Consider the following 21406-nt stretch of genomic DNA (forward strand, 5'->3'; position numbering starts at 1 on the left):
TTGTTAGACGCCCCCAAAAAAGTATTAAGCACTATTTCACGTTTATCTTCGCTGTATTGTGTTTATCTATGCTTTTATTTATTTTATGCATAATTCAATGCCTTACATAACTATCCCAATCAATCTAACTTAATTTTTAAAAGGATTTTCCCAAATAATCTGGTGAAATTGTAAAACCCCAAATCAGAAAAAGTTTGGACGGTATGGAAAATGCAAATAAATAGAAAGTAGTGATTTGTAAACTTACTTTAACTTGTTTTCCATTGCAGACAATACAACAAACATTATTTTATGTGTTCCTAATGATTTCTATAGTTTTTTTTTTCTCAAAATAAAACATGTATTGCGATTTTGGTTCATGCGACACATTTAAAAAAAAGCAGGGTAACACTTTATTTTGATGGTCCATTTAAGTATTAGTAGACTGTCTGCTTTATATCTGTTGATACTGCTCCTTCAACAGACATTTAACTGACTATAAGATACTTTGCAAGTACATGTCAACTTACACTGACCCTAACCCCAAAGCTAACCCTAAACTAAAAATCTACTTACAATCTTATGAAAATTAGTTGGCGTGTAGATGCAATTTAACTTAATTCAACAAACGGACCATCAAAATAAAGTGTGACCAAAAGTTAGAAACAATAAAGCATTTACCACTTTGTGATACTGTCATTCCATGGCTCCTCTAGACACTGTTAACATAGGGCTTCTTTTTGATGCAGTACTTTCAATACTGGCATTTGTGGATTCAACTACGTATTGTGGTACTTAACAAAGGTTTTCCTAAGTAGTCCCGAGCCCATGTAGTGAAATAGCTTCTAGATCAGGGTGGGCAAACTCTAGATCAGGCCGGTGTCCTGCATAGTGTCCTGCATAGTTTAGCTCCAACACTAATCAAACACACCTGAAAATGTTAATCGGTGTCTTCAAGATCACTAAAAATCTGTAAGCAGGTGTGTATGATTAAAGTTGGAGCTAAATTGTTCAAGACACCGGCCCTCCAGGAACAAGATTGCCAACCCCTGTTATAAATGAATGAGGAGTCTTGATGCAGAGCTGCATGAGGGATCAAAGATCACGGTAGTTCAGTTTAGGCTTGCACCCCTGTCCTTTACACACTGAAATTCCTCCAGATTCCTTGAATCTTTAAATAATGTTATGCACTTTTGAAGGTCAAATATCCAAATGTCTTCCTATCCTTCTTTGAGGAACATTGTGTTTAAACAGGGGCAGCATGGTGGTGCAGTGGGTAGCACAAGCAAGAAGGTCGCTGGTTCGAGCCTCGGCTCAGTCAGTTGGCAATTCTAAGTGGATTTTGCATGTTCTCTCCATGCTCGTGTGGGTTTCCACCGGGTGCTCTGGTTTCCCCCACAGTCCAAAGACTTGTGGTATAAGTCTCTTTGCTTCTAAAGGACTAGACCAGGGGTGACCAACCCTGTTCCTGGAGACCCACCTTCTTGTAGATTTCAGTTGCAACCCATATCAAACACACCTGCCTTTAATTATCACGTGGTGTTCAGGTCCTAATTATTTGGTTCAAGTGTGTTTGATATGGGTTGCAACTGAAATCTGCAGGAAGGTGGCTCTCCAGGAACAGAGTTGGCCACCCCTGGACTAGACCTTTCTTAGTTGCTGTTTTTGTACCAAATCATAATTACAATCATCTGTTGACATTACCTGATTCAAATCACATCAACATTTAACCAATTTACCTGACGACTAGCTCTTAATTGCTCCTCTCCAAACTTTTTTGGAATGTGTTGAAAGAAGTTGAAGTTGATTAGGGGTTGTATTTATATTGTATTATATAAATCGCAGAAAAATACACATTTGCAAAGTCATATTTTTCCAAAATCATGCAGCCCTATAAATATTCATAACAATACCAATTACAAGCAGCCTCATTTTGTTTTGGAGAATACACATATCTGTGAATCCATGTGGTTATTAGCAGTTCATGTATTTATTTGAGACTATTAGAGAGTTTCATGTTTTCATTGTTTTTGTATAACTTTTTTTTCCACTAGGCATGGGATGATAACAGTTTTTAAGGTATACCGCGGTTTGGAAAAGTCAAGATTTTAAAACTGCCGAAATTATCTGCTATACCATTTCTAAGGTATGTGTAAGATTTTTTTTTATTTACTTTTTGTCCAAGGACAACATTAATCTGATGTCCAATAATGACATTGATATTTGGTTGATTTATGTTGCGTTGGAACGTGACCAAAATCCAACCTTGAGCCATCATCTTAAACCAACATCATATTGATGTCTAATGCTGGCATTTATTCATCAGGTATGGCAACCAAAATCCAACGTTGGTTTACTTTAAGTTGGACAATGGGTTCAATGTCCCCACGACGTTGGGGTACAACGTCAATCTGACATCATGCTGACATCTTGTGGCTGCTGGGATGTTTACTGTTTCAAAATATTTCAAATGTTTTTCAAAATTAATATTTTGTTCTCAAAGGGGGACAAAAAGTTTTAGTTTTTTACCCAGACATTTAAAAAGAATATATTATAGAGCAGTAATCATCATGAAACAGTGATATTTTTATCCAAGGTTACCATACTTTCAGAATCTTAAACCGGCCCATGCCTATTTTCCACTGTGCTGTTCTCAGTGGATGCAGCATATGGATCAACAAAACTACATGCTTAACCTGAGATGGAAGTCCCCAAGTTCTTGACCAGCTCTCCATCTCTAGAAACTGGCCGTGTCTTTGACAGATGGCTCCACAGCCATGCTCGCCATACAGGTGAACCCTGCATCTGCTTGAAGGGCAAGGTTAATTAATGCCAGCTATTAATTCCAGGGACTTTTCCCTAATGTATTTGCATATGAAGAAATTTGATTGACTGAATGGTTTACGCGGTAAACTTTGCATGTGCCCAAATCTCCCATTAGTAAACAAAATAACAAAAAAGGAGGTTATAAATGTACAATTACTGGCTGCTTTTTCATTGTCCATTGTTTAACATTGAGAATCGACTTAATTCTTTGTGGAATAGAGTCGAAATTGTGCTAGAAACATTTTTTTAGAGATTCATTAATTCATTTTCCTTCGGCTTAGTCCCTTTAATCATAAGGGGTAACCAACAGCGGAAGAACCGCCAACTTATCCAGCATATGCTTTACAAGGTGAATGCCCTTCCACCTGCAACCCAGCACTGGGAAACACCCATACACACTCATTCACACACATACACTATGGCCAATTTAGTTTATTAAACTCACCTATACCGCATGTCTTTGGACTGTGGGAGAAACTGGAGCACCCAGAGGAAACCCACGCCAACATGGGGAGAACATGCAAACTCCACACAGAAATGCCAAATGACCCAGCCAGGACTCAAACCAGCGACCTTCTTGCGACAGTGCTGACCACTAAGCCACCGTGTCACCCTACTATAAAATCTATTTTTTAAAATATTTTGTGTGACCTTCAAAAAGAAAGTTAAGAAATTATTAAATGTAAAGCAAGTTTAGCCTTTAGTTTGATCATAGAAAAGCAGCATAGGCTAACACATTTTCCAAAGTCTAGCATGTTTAATTTTATTCAGCATTTTCAGTACTGTATATCAATTACTCCTAAACACACGCGCATACACAAAGCCTGAAGCTAGAGGCAATAATTTATCATTACCAGCCTTCACTATGATGGAATACAATCCTGACTGTGGCAAAGTGAGCATTATTTTCCCTCAAACCCTTTGTGTAACTCTTTCTCAGCTGTGGGAAAACTGTCCTTAGGATCAAAAATGTTATCTTACTCTTTCTTGCGGCACGGAAAAAATAAAAAAGCGACGCCTATGAAGGCTGAGATCTTCGCAGGACTCTCTTTGCTAACTCTCATGCGCTATTGGAATCGGAAAATAAAAATTGCTCAAGCAACACAAGCCCACCTCTATAAATTAGAGTGTGAAAAACATAATTTATCATCTGCCTGCGGATAGCCCCTTTTCAGCTGACTCTAAGAAATAACAGCGCACATAAACAGCCAGCATAAAAGGGCTACGGCCGAACCCGAGAGAGTGCATTACACCATGAATCAGTTTATTAACGTCCGCCGGTGGCACGGTGTTGGTGGAGGTGAATTTATTCATTCGTAAAGATCTGTTTACGACGTTTATCTACACTCCGGTGCCAGGCCACTAAAATGTAACAAACAACCCAAAGATAAAGATATGGCATGAGGGGTTTATAAAGAAATGACATTAGGGGGAGACATTAGCCTTGTTGCAAGGCATAGTGAGGCTCACTGTCTGCTGCCTAGACATAACCTTAACATCCAGCTAATGAGAAAGCTTATAATATGCCTTCCTGCTTCACACAAACAGATCTCTTTGAGTGGCACAGAAGGTGCTTACAGTGGATTCGAATGCATACAATGTTAGCTAAATTCATTGATCTAAAACATACACTTCACAACATTTCACATTCAATTCAAATTTCTTTGTTTATATAACTATTATTTTCATTTAGAGCACTTCACTTTTTCATTGATATTTAATATCTCTTGTTTCAAGAGTGTAGACTTAGATATTGCTTGATATTAACAGCAAGTTTGGAATGCTGTCCCAGGAGAGAGAAGGGATACGAGATCAGGTAGTTCTCGAGAGCTCTTATTGGTAAAGGAGGAAAAGTGGGAGATGGGGTTGATGGGGGATTCTTCAAAAAATTCAGATAAGGTAGTAATGCTAGTCGGGCTATTTATAGTGAGTTTGGAACAATCTGATTGGCTCACTAATGATTACAGATGAGAGACCAGCCGCGATCAATCATACCACATGCTCCTCTCGAAATTAGTTTGTGAAACTTTACTTAAATACACTATGAACAGCAGCTACGCTAATTATTTTCTTTATTCTCTATTTATACTCAGCCCGAGACCTATAGAGTTTGTGCAGCGCCATTGATGTGATCCAAGACCTGTCAAGAGATGATGCATACCACAGAGCACTTCTAGAGGTATAATCCTGGACCAGACCATGAGACCTAAAAGACCCCAGTGACAGACGAGTCTTCAGCAGTGAAAATAAAACCACACTGAACTGAACTAAACTGAATGTAAACTCTAAAAATTGGACTGATACAGTTTCGATTTACTAGAACTTTTATGTTCAGCTGCTTTGACACAATCTACATTGTAAAAGTGCTATAGAATAAAGATAAATTGAAAATTAGCCTACCGAAATGGGTATATTCCATACAAATGATTAAACTGATCAGTCTGTTCTTGTCACGTGAATCACGGTGTGTTTGCGGCATTCTGAAAAGTTGGGATGTTTTCAACTGTGTGCTCCTGGAAGGCGCGAAATATGCGTACGCAAGATGCGCGGCTCCATTGGAAATAGTAAACTTGGGCTGCCGTCATTTGCAATCTACAGCGGTTGATCCTCTCTTGCACAGACATGCTGGATTCACCTGATTTGTGTACAAACGGGTTGCAGATCAATCCTTGGAAGTTTGTGGGTCCTTCACTGGGCCTTTTCCTCTACGCAAATAAACTTTTTAAAGATGTTTTACTCATTTTGCTAGATTGTGGGTTAAATTTTGGCTCTCAAGAGACATAACCGAGAGAATACTGTCATTTTTCAAAATAAAAGATCATTCAGACTTGTGATAAATAAAATGGAAACTTTGTGCAGCCTGGTACCGATTGATCCGGGGACCAGTTCGAGTCTGCAGCCCTGGGGATTGGGGTCTACTCTTTTAGGGGCCTGATTAAGTGTATAAGAAAGTATCCTTAACTACTACATACTAACATTCAAATTGTTCACTAGATAAAATGCCTTTAACGCACAGGTGTCAAACTCAGTTCCTGGAGGGCCGCAGCTCTGCACAGTTTAGTTTCAACTCTAATTAAACACACCTGATCAACCTAATTAAGTCCTTCAGGCTTATTTGAAACCTACAGATATGTATGCTGATCCAGGTTTGGAACTAAACTGTGCAGAGCTGTGGCCCTCAGGAGTTTGACACCCTGATTTACTGTTGACATATTAATATATTGTATGTGCTTCTACTTAAAGCAAAACTCCTGACTTTATGCAATAGTTTCTTCTCCTCAATGTCAGTATGGGGCAAGATTTTTTTTGTTTTATGTTTGCACAATCGTATTCTTGTAGCAGATATTCAGATAATATTCTGATAGAACCAGTAGAAGCATGTGATCTGGTTTTTGGGTTTTGAAAGATTCTGGACTATTTAGGATCAGGGAGTGCTCAGATTTCACCTTAATATATTCATTTGTATTGTAAAGATGAATGAAGATCTCAGGGGTTTGGACCTACATGCGGGTGGGTAAGTGATGACATAATTTTCGTGTACGGGTGGAATAACACTTTAAAGCAAACCTTCAAATTAATTAATGTACACTGGGGAAAATCACCTCTTAAAAAGTTCTTTCCATTTTGGCATCATGAGCATTGCCATAGAAACAATTTTTGGGTCTGAGAATGTAAATTCAGGGAAGAATAAGCGTTCTCTTGCAATTACAGTAATGGCAACCATTGATAAGTCAGTTTTGCTATCTAGAGTTTGTGTGCAAATCGAACCATTCTCTCAAAGTATCCCACCGTTGACATCTTTTGTTTCTGGAGGTATTGCAACAAAACAGATTTCAGTTCCTGAGCTCCAGCACTGAGCAGCTGAGCTCAAACCTTGATCTCCCTCTGAGTATGTGACACACGGGGCTTTGCTCATATTTTATGCCTCCTAAATAAACTCAACAGATGTCTCCCTTCAAGGTAGGTGCTTGATAACTAACTCTGTCGGTTTCTCTTTAATGTTGTCATTCATCAGAGAGGAATGAAAGGGGCTGGCTGCCTGTTTGAAATATCAAAGGGAAGATACTGGCTAACTAATCATTCCATCAGATTGGTTTTTATCAGATTTGATCTGTGGAGCTCTGAGATAAACAAACTCCACAGAGAGAGAGAGAGAAAAAAAGAATTCAATAAATAAATTTACCTCTGTTGGATGCTATAATGTTTGGTCCACTGGGGTAAGAAAAAGTATAGAACCCATGTGTGGTTTTGTTAAAGCATAATAAAATATGTGCACTTGAATCTAAGAAAGAAACAACAACAGAACTTATAAACCGACATGACCATAAGCTTACAATTGACATGAATTCAGTTCAAGAAATTCATCAACAGAAGGTTGCATAGCAAAGATAGGCAAGAGACTATAGTAGGGATCTCCAACCTTGCCGACTTTAGTTCCAAGAGTCCCCTGACTACACATGCCCACGTTGTTTACAATTATCTATATTTCTAAAAGATTGGGAAATAGGATAGCTTTTATTGGGATAGGACAGTGAGGTTACAGAGAGGAAAGCATTGGGAGCAGAGAGAGCGGAAGGACCGGCAAAGGACCTCAAGCTAGAAATTTAACTCAGGTCACCTTGAGCTCCATGGTGCTATATATTAGTGGACTTAACCACTGGGCTATTGGCGACATATGCTTGCATTTTTAAGCAACCCTGAACACCTTGGTTGGCTAATTCAGGTGTGTTTTGGTTTGGACCAAAAACTTGCAGGACAGATTTCTGCAGGGTTGAAGACCTCTAGAATATGATATTAAAAAGGCTATATAGTAGAGGTCTGCACAGGACAGATTTTTTAGTTTTGCTCCCGCCAGGTGTTATTCCGCACCTGACAGCTCCCACTGTATGTTCAGTCTTTGTTTACCAGCTGCCCGCTTAGAATAGTTTTCTTTCCGACCATTCCAGCTAAATTTAGATCTGGTTTCCAAAATCTCTTATTTAAATTGGGTACTACCAAAAGAGAAAGATAACCGATAAAACTAGGTTGTGCAAGGATTGTAGGCTAAATGACAGTTTTGTTTGTCTCTTTGTGATGAGACATGAGTGCCACCTTAAACCTGAGGTTCCAATCTTCGAAAGCTGGTCACACACCAGATGTGCTGCGCATATACTGTAACAGTTAAAGTAACATTCGCCAGATGCGCACATTCGTATATTATTTTAATAGAAACTATTCAGATGGCGCTCTGTGGCGCAGTAGAAATATGAAAAGAGTCCTGAGTCATAGAGGCGCCGCTGACAGCTGCCTATTTGCAGCGCTGGTGTGCGTACACTGATAGGATTAGATAGCATTAGATTGACACAGATCACTCTGTCTATTCATGCCAGTTTATTTATTTCTGATTTGGTTATGGGTAAAACGAAGACCATGCGGGTCAGGTAGTTAAAACGGTAGGCTACAAATAATTAATTTGTTACAAATTAATTTTTCATAAATAATTTATTCACCACCGCCTACGACAACGATGCCATTGCCCATTCCCAATGTTTCAAATTAGACATCGTACGATGCCAACCCTGTCACACTGCTAGCATCAAAGATTTTAGTCAATTTGGCGAGCTGAACGCATTGTGTACTTTACAGCAAACACAGCACAGAGGAGATTAATTGACAATGGTCTACAGCCAATCAGGATGCAGAACACAATGCGCTGTAAAAAAAAGAAAAGCATGTCAAACTGCACTAAAATAACCTGCAAAACTGTGAAAGGTGAACAGCATTATAGCGAGGGACCACTGTAATTACATACCATACCACTCAGTGGAAATAGAAAACAGTAGGCTAATTAATAATAACCTGTGTAATCAAGGCAATATACCAATCAGACAAGACTTGAGGTAAAGAAGCAAATTCCAAGAACGAATGAAGTTTTAATTTGCGAAAACAGATAATTCTGTATTTATTAATTTTCACCAATCATGTTTTTGTTTTTTGCAAATTAACTCATCTTGCACAAAGGACTAAAAAAAATGTATATATATATACAAGGTATAGTAACATGCAGTATCCATGTATTGACTAATGCACATTCAGCTAGATATTATCACAATATAATTGTAGAAAGCTGTTTCAAAGCTCCAAGTTTAACCCAGTTTGATGTTTTTGATAGAACAGGAAGTTGATATATCTGAAGGGTCATAGCACAGCGGGGTCTCATAATTGTGGTTTGGAAAAAAAAGTCATCTGTCTCTTCAGAATTTCTGCTGTACCTGCCAACCGTGTACTGCTTGAGCCTCATCAACAGAACAGCTCCAGGCAGATAGAAATTACTGCAGATTTATTAAAGGCTAATTTAACTGCACACCAAAATAGGAAGAAAGAAAAAAGAAAAATCTGCTGCCCTCATGGTACCATTCCAGCAATCAAATCTTGGCTCTCGTAGAGAATCTGTCAGATTATTTTAAACAGACATTTCTCTGAATCAGTGCTTTCAAGGTCTTTGCTGATTTATTTATGAAACTCTTACAATTTTCATTTTTAATCGATTTTTTGACTGTCTATCATTTCATTAACCGCTTCTTCCTTCATGACAGCCCACATCTACTTATTTGCAGGACACATTTATTTAAAGCAGAAGTAAAACTAGCATTTCACTCAGTCACTTTCCTTTGGCGTCGTTCCTGATTAATCAGGGGTCGCCACAGTGGAATGAACCACCAATTACACAAACTTGTAAACCCCTAGTGCTAGGAAACACCCATGCACTCCCTAACAAAGCAATATATCTATCTGACCCAGCTCTGGCCCACACAATAAGGTTTTGCTTGGCCAACATGCCGCAGTGAATTACAGTACATCAGTGGTCCTCAACCACCGGGCCACAGACCGGTACCGGTCCATGGAACAATTGTTACCGGGCCACATAAGAAATCATAAATTATTGCTGTAGAAATATTCCCCCCGCAACTTGGTTTCTTCCACTAACCCCCAGCCATCTCATGTGAAATGGACTATGCCAAAATCCACCACGGAGCGGGAAGAACATAGTGGTTGTTGATAGTTTAAAATCATAAAACAGGTATTATAGAGTCCAAATCAGCAGAGCATTTAAGGATTGTGCATATAACGTTATGTGTGCGTGCATCGCTAAGTAAGTACCCGAAATCATAGCAATATGTATCTATATGGAGTTTCACATAATCATACTCATTTGGGCTGTAACATGCCAATGCATACATTTAATTCGGCTGTACGGTTGTATTATTGTTAATATGTTCGTCAGTTGAAATGTTTTGGCACAGATGTTGTGTATTTGATGCATATAAACCTTGATTTTAAACATAATCAGACCGCAATAGTGCAACTAGCGCATGCGCACTGAGTTGTTCATGATTAACCTGGATGCACGAGCGCAGCAGCTGTGTTCACAATTTTATGCGTTGTAAAATTGACAACCGTTGACCGGTCCGCGGTGATAAAAAGGTTGGGGACCACTGCAGTACATGACTGGACCAAGTCTGTGCCAAACATGGACCATATTTGGGTCAAGTCACAGCCAAGTTAATAACTCATAACTGGGCCTGAACTGGGCCAGTTAGGTTGGTGTGTCAGGATTGCAATGAAACTGATAAATCCGAGAAGCATTGCGCTTTAGGCACACTATGGGTGAGCGTTTCCTCAAAGCGGCCTGATTGGTAGAATTTATTTCTTTACCCCAAAATTATTTTAATGTATTTTAAATGTGGGTCAAGACAAGCCAAAATTATATGGCCCACATATCAATTATTAACATCTGGCCCAAATCTTGTGTGTCACCGATGCCACTTCTGCTAAACCCGAGCTATGTTTGGCCCACATGCTGTATGCCAGTGCCAGATAAAAGCCTTCTGTGCCAGCTTTATGCCAAATCTGGGCCAGAATTCTTTGCTACCTGGGTCATATCATTCAAACATAGACAACTTAGTTTATCCACTATTCTGCATGTCAGTGGACTGTGGAAAACCGGAGCACCCATAGAAAAACCCACACAAACTTCACACAGAAATGCCCCCTGGCCCAGTTGGGACTCCAACCAACAATCTTATCGCTATGGGTACAAACATGCTAACCACTTAGCCACCATGCCACCCGTATAAATAGTATGTCTTTTAAAAAATAAATAAATAAATAAATAACCTTGATACAAGCTTTATAAGGGAGGGATTTGTAAAACTCTACACATGAAGTAACATTTACCAATGCTGCTAAGCTAGCAACAGCATGGATAAAGCAGTCCTAGGTAACATTGTGAAAGATATATGCAATGTTCACTTCAAACTGTCAAAACAATGTATCTTGTCAGAGCTGACATGTAGTGCAGCAGCGAGTTCCAGCGAGTCCCCGGCTTATCAAACTGATGAATCTGCATTTTGGCAGATAATGCCACTATACTGCTAGCCTGGTGTGTGTGAGAGTGGCATAAATGGATATTCAGCAATATAGATAGCTACACAAAGTGAACAGAAGTGAATTTGGAACTAATAATGATAATATTAATAACATAGATGTTGTCTATGCACATCGAATGAATGTGATCCACATCAGGACACAAATCAATGTACTGTAGCAGCTCAAATGCTGATATGAGGTCCATCAACATACAAATGCTACGTTTGCACAGAGCAATACCTTTAACACATGCAGATACCGATCACTTTATTGGGTATTTTACCAAGCAAAAGTGTTCTTACCTTGCAAGTTAATTGGTTCAACGAAGTACTGGAAACCTTCCTCTGGTCCATGCTGTCCCATTCTGGTCCATGCTGACCTGAAAACATCATGCAGTTGTTGTTGATTTGCGTTGCAAATTTCCTGTCCATTACATCCTACAGGTGAAGTGTTGGACTGAGAACTGGAGTCTCATTTATTAAACTTTGAGTAGTAATTTAAACTTCCAAATAATCTTAAAAATACTATTTAAAATATTATTTAAAGCAGGAGTCAAACTCAGTTACTGGAGGGCTGCAGCCAACACAGCTTCAACACATTTAACTGTATAATTCAAACAAGCCTGAAGGACTTAATTAGCTTGATCAGGTGTGTTTAATTAGGGTTAAAGCTGTGTCCTTCCAGGAACTGAGTTTGACACGTGTGATTTAAAGCAATTCCCTGAATATATGTTTATATTTTATCGATTTAAACGGTTATTTTAAGCAATCACTGCATTAATAATAAAGCTATGAGCTTATATTCATGATTTAAAGTGGTGTGTATGTTTAAGGTTACTGGATTTGACACTCTCAGACATAAAGGTACACGAGCTGTCACTGGGGTGGTACCTTTTCAAAAGGTACAAATTTGTACCTAAAGGTCCATATTAATACCTCAAGGGTACATATTGGTACCTAAAAAGTTCGAAAGTGTTCCTCTTAGGTACTAATATATACTTCTGAGGTACCAATATGGACCCTTCAAGTGCAAATGTGTACCTTTTGAAAAGATACCACCCCAGTGACAGCTCTCGTACCTTTATTTCTGAGAGTGTATGAGCAGCAGGTTCAATGATCTCAATATTTAAGTTAAATAAGTGTCAATTCCATCAATTCCTGAAAGTCCCTCAGCTCACCATCTGGGTTACCAATCCCCCCTTATCTTCAGAATGTGCATTCACATAGACCAGAATGTTCTTACCTTTGCACACATTTTTCCATCAAGATTAGTTTTAATAGATTGCAAGTTTTTTTGTGGGAAGTGTTATGCACACCTGTTTTATGCATACACCACATTAATAAAGGAGACTCCTGATAACTGAAGAGGCAAGTTGATGAGATGATTGAGATGATTTGGCCTTTGTGAATTTAATTCAATTTTTTGGTAAATTACCATGGAAGAAGCATTCACTGGCTGGGTTTCTATCACCTTACGTTAATACGCAATTTAAAGTATAAAAAAATATTCTAATCAAAATCCCTTAATTGGCCAAAAATCTATACTTTTTATACTTACTTGAAGTGGGACTAGTGCAAAAATGTTTAATGCAGATAATGGGGGATAAAATATCTGAATAAACTTGGAATAAACGTAGCAAACATTGCACCCAAGTGACCAATCAGCAGTCTACATTATGGTTGCCTTATTTACTGTTAGATACGTTACTAATAATACAGTCAGATCCAACTTGATGGAAACACATCTAAATTATAATTAAATTATAACTAAATTATAATAATATTTTTTCTATGACATTTGAAACGATTTGCATCTCATTAGAATGAAATCCTGCAACTGTGGTCATAAAAGTGAAAGTCATGACGTGGCCAAGTATGGTGACCCATACTCAGAATTTGTGCTCTGCATTATCCTCAAGTGCACACACACACACACACACACACACACACACACACACACACACACACACACACACACACACACACACACACACACACACACACACACACACACACACACACACACACACACACAGCAGTCAATACACAATGTGAACATGCACCTGGAGCAGTGAGGTAATTGGTGCCTTGCTCAAGGTACTCACCTCAGCCGTGGTATTGAGGGTGGTTATTCACTCCTACCACTGACAAACCCTGCCGGAGCCAGTCCAACTCTCTAACCATTAGGCCAGGGCTGCCCCTTGAAAAAGAGATTAACATGGTCAGTAGGCAGTACTTATACTGTAGGCCATGGGTCAGCAACCCTTTCCCTGGAGATCTACTTTCCTGCAGATTTCAGTTGCAGCCCTGATCAAACACACCTGTTTGTAATTATCATGTGCTGCTTCAGATCCTAATTAATTGGTTCAGGTGTGTTTGATTAGGGTTGGAGCTGAATTCTGCAGGAAGGTAGCTCTCCATTGTACAGAGTTGGTTACAGTCACTAAACTGGAGGGCCAGTGCCCTGCAGATTTTATCTCCAACCCATATCGAACATACTTGAACAAGCTAATCAATCTCTAAAGCCGCAGTCACACTGCCCTTTTCTTCCTATAGACTTCCATTCATATGCATGTGAATGCATCGGACCGGAAACGCAAGCTCAAGTTCGCAATTCGCTGCGTTGCAAAGCTTGGTAAACTCTGACTTGCAAAATTACATCATGTGACTGCGTGAGAACAATCGATGATCAAAACATGACCTCTCTGGATAGAAGTTTTTGTGTAAAGCACTAGCGCAGGGGTGGCCAACCTTGTTCCTGCAGAGCCACCTTCCTGCAGATTTCAGTTGCAACCCATATCAAACACACCTGCCTGTAATTACCACGTGGTGTTCAGGTCCTAATTAATTGGTTCAGGTGTGTTTGATATAGCAACTGAAATCTGCAGGAAGGTGGCTCTCCAGGAACAGGGCTGGCCACCCCTGCACTAGTGCAACTGCAGGATTATACTTGAAAGTTCTAGACAGGTGTGTTGAGGCAAGTTGGAGCTAAACTCCGCATTGACACCGGCTCTCCAGGACTGACACTGGTGTCCCCCTGGGCTATGGTGTTTAATTAAGTCTGAGCTGGTACTAAGGCCCCATAGATATATACATTACATGTCGCCTACCCTGTTATCGTCTATTGGAAGGAATGTGTCAATAGAGCCGCCATTTTACAACAGGGTAGTGCTCCATTGAAATGAATGCGGGACCAAGGTACAGTGGAGGACTGTGGCCATCCAAAGCCAGAGATATACACATATACACATATATATATGATCAGGAGTTTTCCTGGATGTCAGTATGCAACTATTATTATTTTTTTTTAATTACAAAAATTATCATTTTAAATCACTTCTCTACATTGATGGATCAGTGATCGCACTGGCATTCCTGACAAAAAGCTTGAGTTTGCGTGTATGGAAATGTACTATCCACCCTGCCTGTTAAATTTTATCTAGTCCATGTCCTGAAACGCACCTCCTCTCCTGCTTTTACTTCTTATACTGATGGAGGGAGCGATTCGTTTCTGAATGAATCCCCCGAACGACTCTTTCACTAACGTTAGCCGACAATAATACAAGTTTCTGGCAGCGCAGCATCTCGTTGTCATATTTATTTTGCATTGTTTGCTGATTTTATTCAACAAAACAAGCATAAGTCGAGTGTTTAGTGCGAGTTGGAGCTGCTTTGCCGTATGGTGAATGCTTTAAGTGACTGTTATCATCAATAACGTTACCTGATTAGGACAACAGTTCAGAACATACAAAAACGTAAAAAACTTAATCTTACCTATGAAATGTTCTGCCTTTGTGCTTTGTTTTCTTTGTTTGCTTGTTACTACACCCGTAGACAGCGCTAAAGTCCCGCATCTTCACGTAATAACACTGTCTTGACTAGTGCGGTTGAATGACATTTGTCCTGGGAGCCCTGTACCAATGTGGCGGCGCTATTGACGCATGCTCAGGGTCCCTATGTGATATCTAGTGTATATATCTATGCTAAGGCCCTGTCCACGGGAACATGGCTAATTTTAAAATCACACTTTATTTTTCTACATGGTTTTGCTGTTTGTCCACACAATAATGCAGTATGAGATGACTGCAACTTTCTGAAAATTCTGATCAGGGTGAAGATTTTCCAAAGACTCCAGTTTTCTCCGTTCTGATTGGCCAACATAGCTGGGTCAAAACCAAACATGAAACATATTTTGACTCTATGAATTCTAAAAATAGTTGTGAGTGTGAAAATCCCAGTAGATCAGCAATTACTGAAATACTTAGTCAGACTGACATCAAACACCAGCCTTTCAGAGTCAATTAAATCACCCCCCACCCCCACATTCTGACACTCGTTTTGAACTTCCACAGATTTTACCTTGGCTAATTAGACATCTGTGTTAAAAAGCAAGTGTCAGTAAGATTTTACAATATAAGCTCCTTAGTCATCTGTTTTTAGCAGGATTAACTAAATACACCCGCACACAAGTAATGTTTGTCAGAAAGCTCTGTCAAACATTGCCACCATTCATTCATTCATTTTCTTGTCGGCTTAGTCCCTTTATTAATCTGGGGTCGCCACAGTGGAATGAACCGCCAACTTATCCAGCAAGTTTTTACGCAGCGGATGCCCTTCCAGCCGCAACCCATCTCTGGGAAACATCCACACACACACATTCAAACAACATTGCCACCAAAAAGAGGAAAATTTATTTACAGCCATTGAAAACTATTTTTAAATATTGTTATTTAAAGATACTTAAAAACAACATTATTAGTCCCCATTGTGTGTGTGTTTTTTTTTTTGTTTGTTTATATTTATGAAGTAATTTTTATCACAGATGTATTCAGCACATTTTGTAAAATAACAGTTTTAATATCAGATTAACAACTAGTTTCTTTTTTCTTTGCCATGATACAAAACATTAAATTTTATTCAATATTTTTCAAGACACTAGTATTTAGATTAAAAGACCATTTCAAAGGCTCAACTAAGTTACTTAGGTTCAGACAAGGGGGCTAATAATATTGACCTTAACATTTATAATTAAAAAAAAAACTTTATTATTATATTTATTATTATTAAAAAAAGACAGACTTCTAGACAAAGTATAAAAAAAAGACTTTCTCCAGAAGAATAAAATAAAATAATATATATTTTAATTGGTTATTTTTTATTATGATTTCTGTTTAACAGAAATAGGTTTTTTTCCCAACAGATTTCTAAACATAATAGTTTTAATAAGTAATTTCTAATCACTGATTTCTTTCATCTTCGCCATGATGACAGTACATAATATTTGACTAGATATTTTCAAGATACTAGTATGCAAGACTATAGAATACACAAGACATGTCACTACTACAGTTTTGAATGGGGAAAAGCGTAACGGTCAATATGGCGAATGAAGTCCTGCCTACTAGAACAGGAGCCAATCATCGATCTCAACAGACTGACGTTTCTCCGGGAAAAAGCTTAGACCAGACGTGTGCTGTTTCTGTGGTCCACGAACGCACTGGAAATGTAGCTTTTAAATTAACCAACTACACTTGAAAAAAAAAGTTGTACAGTCCATTCTGTCAAACGCACATCGCATGACAGCAACTACTCAAATGCCCTCCAACTTGTACACAAAAAGACGGTGTCATTTCTAGAGGAGATTCACCATCAAGACCAAGTTGTAAATTACTTCAGAAGACCAGATTGATCTGTCAAAGCATTATCCAGAGGATGATAATGTGCAACACAGCCATAAATGAGGTGTCGTGATCTCGTTCCTTTTGAGGGTTCATCCGCATCAGCTTGGGCAACCTGAAAATATGGCAATTGTGTTTGATTCGAATGTTTTAAAACAAAACTTAGGAGACAGTTGTTGTTTAACTTTATTGGTGATTCCAAATATGTAATGTAACCGTAAGCTTGGTAAAACATTTTTGGATAATTTGCTGTTTCCCCATTCAGACAGAATGCCCAAGCATACTGCCTGAGAGACGTTTTAAAGATGGCAGCCGAGTGAAATGACTAGCCTCATGCTGCGTTCACACTAGATGCGGAAGAAGCGTCTAACGCGAGTGTTTTACATGTTAAGTCATTGCAAAGATGCGAATAGACATCCTCCGCTGCGAGTGAGGCAATGCAAATAACGCGATTTATACGAATGAAGCGGCGCAAGGAAAAATCTTCCTGCAGACACCGGACAACAGTTTATCAAACTGGGCTTGGCTCAGTCAGAAGCACCGCTGAAAGCTTTTATCATCCAGGTTAAGTTTCTGTAGGAGTTTATGAGCTCAGAGAGCTGGGTTCACCTCAGAATGGATTTCCTGGACTCAGACAGAGCTCCAAACGAATCAACGCTGTTTTTCAGCCTCCTAAAGCACAGCTATTCTCTCAATAAAATCCATGTTAGCCATTTAGCAATGAAGCTAGAGCCACCGGTCAGACAGAAGCCCTGCCCGCCCTGCCCATGATGCGAATCCGTGTCTGTTGTGAAGTAAATTTGACGCGCGAATGAAGTGGATCTGACACGCGAGTAAACTCAAAATGTTCACACATCTATTTACGCACAAATAACGTGATTTATATGCGCATCTGGTGTGAACACATCATTATAAGGACTTTGCTAGTATTCAGCTTAAAGTGACATTTAAAGGTTTAACTAGGTCAAACAGGTTAACTAGGCAAGTAAGGTTAACGTTATTGTATAACTGGCTTGCTCCGTACACAATCGGAAAAAAATATTGTTTATTAATATTGATAATTATTAACTTAATAATATTAAAAACATTTATAATAAAAAATTATTTTATTCTAGCCTAAATAAAACAAATAAGACTTTCTTCAGATAAAAACTAAATATTATAGGAAATACTGTGAAAAATGTCTTGCTCTGTGAAACATAATTGTTAACACTTTACAATAAGGTTCATTAGTTAATGCATTTACTAACATGAACTAATCATGAACAACATTTGTACAGCATTTATTAATCATAATTGAACATTTACTAATGCATTATTAACATTTAAGTCCATGATTGTTAACATTAGTTAATGCACCATGAGTTAACAAACTAACAATGAACTGTATTTTCATTAACTAACGTTAACTAACATGACAAATACAGTAAAACATTAACTAATGAATCTTATTGTAAAGTGTGACCACTAAATTTGCAAAATATTTGAAATAAGACAAAAAAATGCTAATAATTTTGACTTCAACTAATATAACTAACCTAGAAAAACCTTCTCCAGAAATCTGATATATCTGTGCTGACATTTTTTATCCCTGTGCAACAGGAATAACAGTGCATCTGGTTCTCCTCAGAAGGCCGAAGCATCTCAGCTGATGAGAGCTCCACGCTGCGTCAGGTGCCCGGCCGGGCTGATTGCTTCTTGTGTGTGTGCTCTGCAGTGGGTGATTATGAAAATGACTCGCAGTTAGTCTGTCGTGCGGCACACAAGTGTTTATCTGAGCCTCTGATTGCAGTGCGAGGACACGGTGTGGTTTTCAGGCCTGATTCTGCTTTTTTGATTGCCCGCGTGGTAAAGGGTAACCTGCTTGTTGGAGGACCACCTGACAATTTTAAAAGATCCCATTGCAACACTACTTTGCAACATTTTGCAAAGTGGCCATGGAGAGTGCAGTCATTCAATCTACCTTGTGAAAATAGCATTAAGTTGGCAATCTGAAATGATTACGAATGATAGCTCTAAGTAAACCTTAAAATGGTAGACAGTAAAAAACGAAAGGCCCAGGCGTCTCATTTATAAATGTCGGTGTATGCACAATACTAGGGTGGAAATGTACACCACTTACCATGCCAAATTTGTGATCTATAAAAAAATCTTAGCAGCTGGAAATAAATTCTAAGTAAGCATATTCAGCTAAAATATTGAATTAATTGAACCACTTTAAACTATCATATGTGCCATAATTAGTAAATAATTCAAATTAATTTTGTCGTACCTACTTTTAGGAAGATTTCAATGCAAAGTTTTATAAATGAGACCTTTCCAAGCAAGCGTTTTTAAGTTTTTAAAAGATTGATGTTTAATAGACATCCAAACAAAGTGGTCTTGGCTAAAACAAGGCTAAATCTGGGCTGTCAAACAATGAATAACAAATAAAATAAAAATTAACAAAATAAACAAGAACAGCCCAAAACAGTCTAGTTTTGGGTTATTCTTAGATGTCTATTAGATTTTCAATGACCGCCCAAGTTAAGCCTTGTTTTAGAAGACTGTTGTGAGGCAACAGTGCTAACCACTTTGCCACCGTGGCACCCATCTAGGAAATGAGGAGGAGTAGGGGTGGAAGAGGGGACTCTTCAAAACGAAGATGGCTGTTATATGGAACTTAAGGTATATATAGTGGCTGAGGAATCGTCTGATTGGTGAATCATGAACTGAATAATGCAGGGCCGGCCGCAAGTATCACGAACACTTGATCCTGTCGAAATTAGTTTATAAATAAACTTCACTTATTGCCACTTTACAGATGTTGATCTGCCTTTATTGCACACACTTGGTAAAATTGTATTTATCAAGTTTAACACATATGTTTATTTTATTATAAATAGATGAGATATTTTATTCAAACTGTTTTGTTTTTGACTTAAATCTAAGCCTTAAAAATTCCAACTTACAAATTTAAAATTCTAAGTAAAGTAGACATATTTTTGAGCTCAGTGTTGAGTTTGCTCATGAAAACTATTTAACTGTTTGTTCAATGAAAGCAATGAAATATGTTGAGGGGACGAAAATTTTACTCCCTGCACTGTCAGACATTAAAAGTTGAGTTAACTTAGAATTTAAAGCAACCGGTTGGAAACAAATATTGAGTTTTTAAACTGCAGTGGTGGAAGTTGTAACAAATTATATTTCGAAATTGAGTTGAATCGACTTTTTCCTTGAAGTATACTTTACTTAAACCACCATTTTAAGCCAACTTAAAAAAATAAGGTTGAATAAACTCTCAATTCCTTTGCAGGCAGTTGCTTTAAAATTTTAAGTTAACTCAACTTAGAAAACAAATTTGCCACAACTTCAAACACTAAAGTTGAATAACCTCACAATTGCTTTGCAGCCAGTTGCTTCAAAATTTTGTTTTAACTAAACTTTAAATTTTTTTACAATGTATTTGCCTTTGTAATGTTGGAAAATTAAGTGATTAAATAAAAATAAAAAATAATATTCCTAAATTTATTCATTCATTTTCTTGTCGGCTTAGTCCCTTTATCAATCCGGGGTCGCCACAGCGGAATGAACCGCTAACTTATCCAGCAAGTTTTCACGCAGTGGATGCCCTTCCAGCTGCAAACCATCTCTGGGAAAGCACCCGGAGGAAACCCACGCGAACGCAGGGAGAACATGCACACTCCACACAGAAACGCCAACTGAGCCGAGGCTCCAACCAGCGACCCAGCGACCTTCTTGCTGTGAGGCCACAGCACTACCTACTGCGCCACTGCTTCGCCCCATTCCTAAATTTACTGTTAAAAATATTCAATAATTATCCATACCGAATGATGTCAAGCATGATATTGTGATAATTTTGCTTGCAATATAGCTCAGCCTTACTTGAAAGTTATTTATACGACACACACAAAAGAGCAATCTTGCTGAAAAGGAAGTATTCCTCAATACACCTCGAGTTTACAGGTTGGATGTCTGTATACTAGAAAATATGCCAACATCAAAGAAGACGGAGCCCCACAGCCACACCTCCTTATTATGCAATCACAAATGGACCAATAATACAGTATAACAAAAGTGTAACTAAACCAAGCATTTTTGGAAAGTTTGACAGGAATAACCTCCAAACTAACTTTATCTTGGCCTGTATTTGTTTGATACAGCAGTCTGTTCTTCGATTTGGCATAGAGCATCGGAAGCCTAAAGAGATGATTCAACGGAATTTATCATAAGCAGACTCCGATGACAGATTTACTGTAGGCCTTGACTTTGCACTTTTTATAAATCAGACTGAAATCAATCATGTTTGAATGTGATCTTGCATTGTTTATGATCACCATCCTCGGCTTTATAAATTATTGCCAGATTCGCTTGTCGATACTCCCTTGTTCGCTAAGCCTGGATAACAATAGGCTATATGTGACATTTCTGAACGAGCTCCTGAACAAGTTAATTTTTCATGAGGGCTCTCTCAGAAAATGCCAGTTGGGTATTTGTTGAAGCCAAGACGCTAGT

The 21406-nt window shown here is 38.4% G+C and overlaps 1 long non-coding RNA gene across 11 annotated transcripts in view; it reads right to left on the reverse strand.

Annotated features, from left to right (window-relative positions):
- The window catches only part of LOC137489281 (uncharacterized), a 602555-nt gene that overhangs the window by 302471 nt on the left and 278678 nt on the right, over positions 1 to 21406 (reverse strand). For 10 of the 11 annotated variants that reach the window (XR_015524713.1, XR_015524716.1, XR_015524720.1 and 7 more), the window contains 2 exons: positions 13319 to 13413; positions 11517 to 11593 (listed from right to left, as the gene is read on the reverse strand). This is a non-coding gene — a long non-coding RNA (uncharacterized LOC137489281). Of the gene's footprint in view, positions 1 to 11516; positions 11777 to 13318; positions 13414 to 21406 lie in introns of those variants that run through there. The other variant, XR_015524711.1, reaches the window with a different exon arrangement.

Source organism: Danio rerio, chromosome 24, assembly GCF_052040795.2.
Source record: "Danio rerio strain M-AB ecotype USA chromosome 24, GRCz13ab, whole genome shotgun sequence".
NCBI classification, from domain to species: domain Eukaryota; kingdom Metazoa; phylum Chordata; class Actinopteri; order Cypriniformes; family Danionidae; genus Danio; species Danio rerio.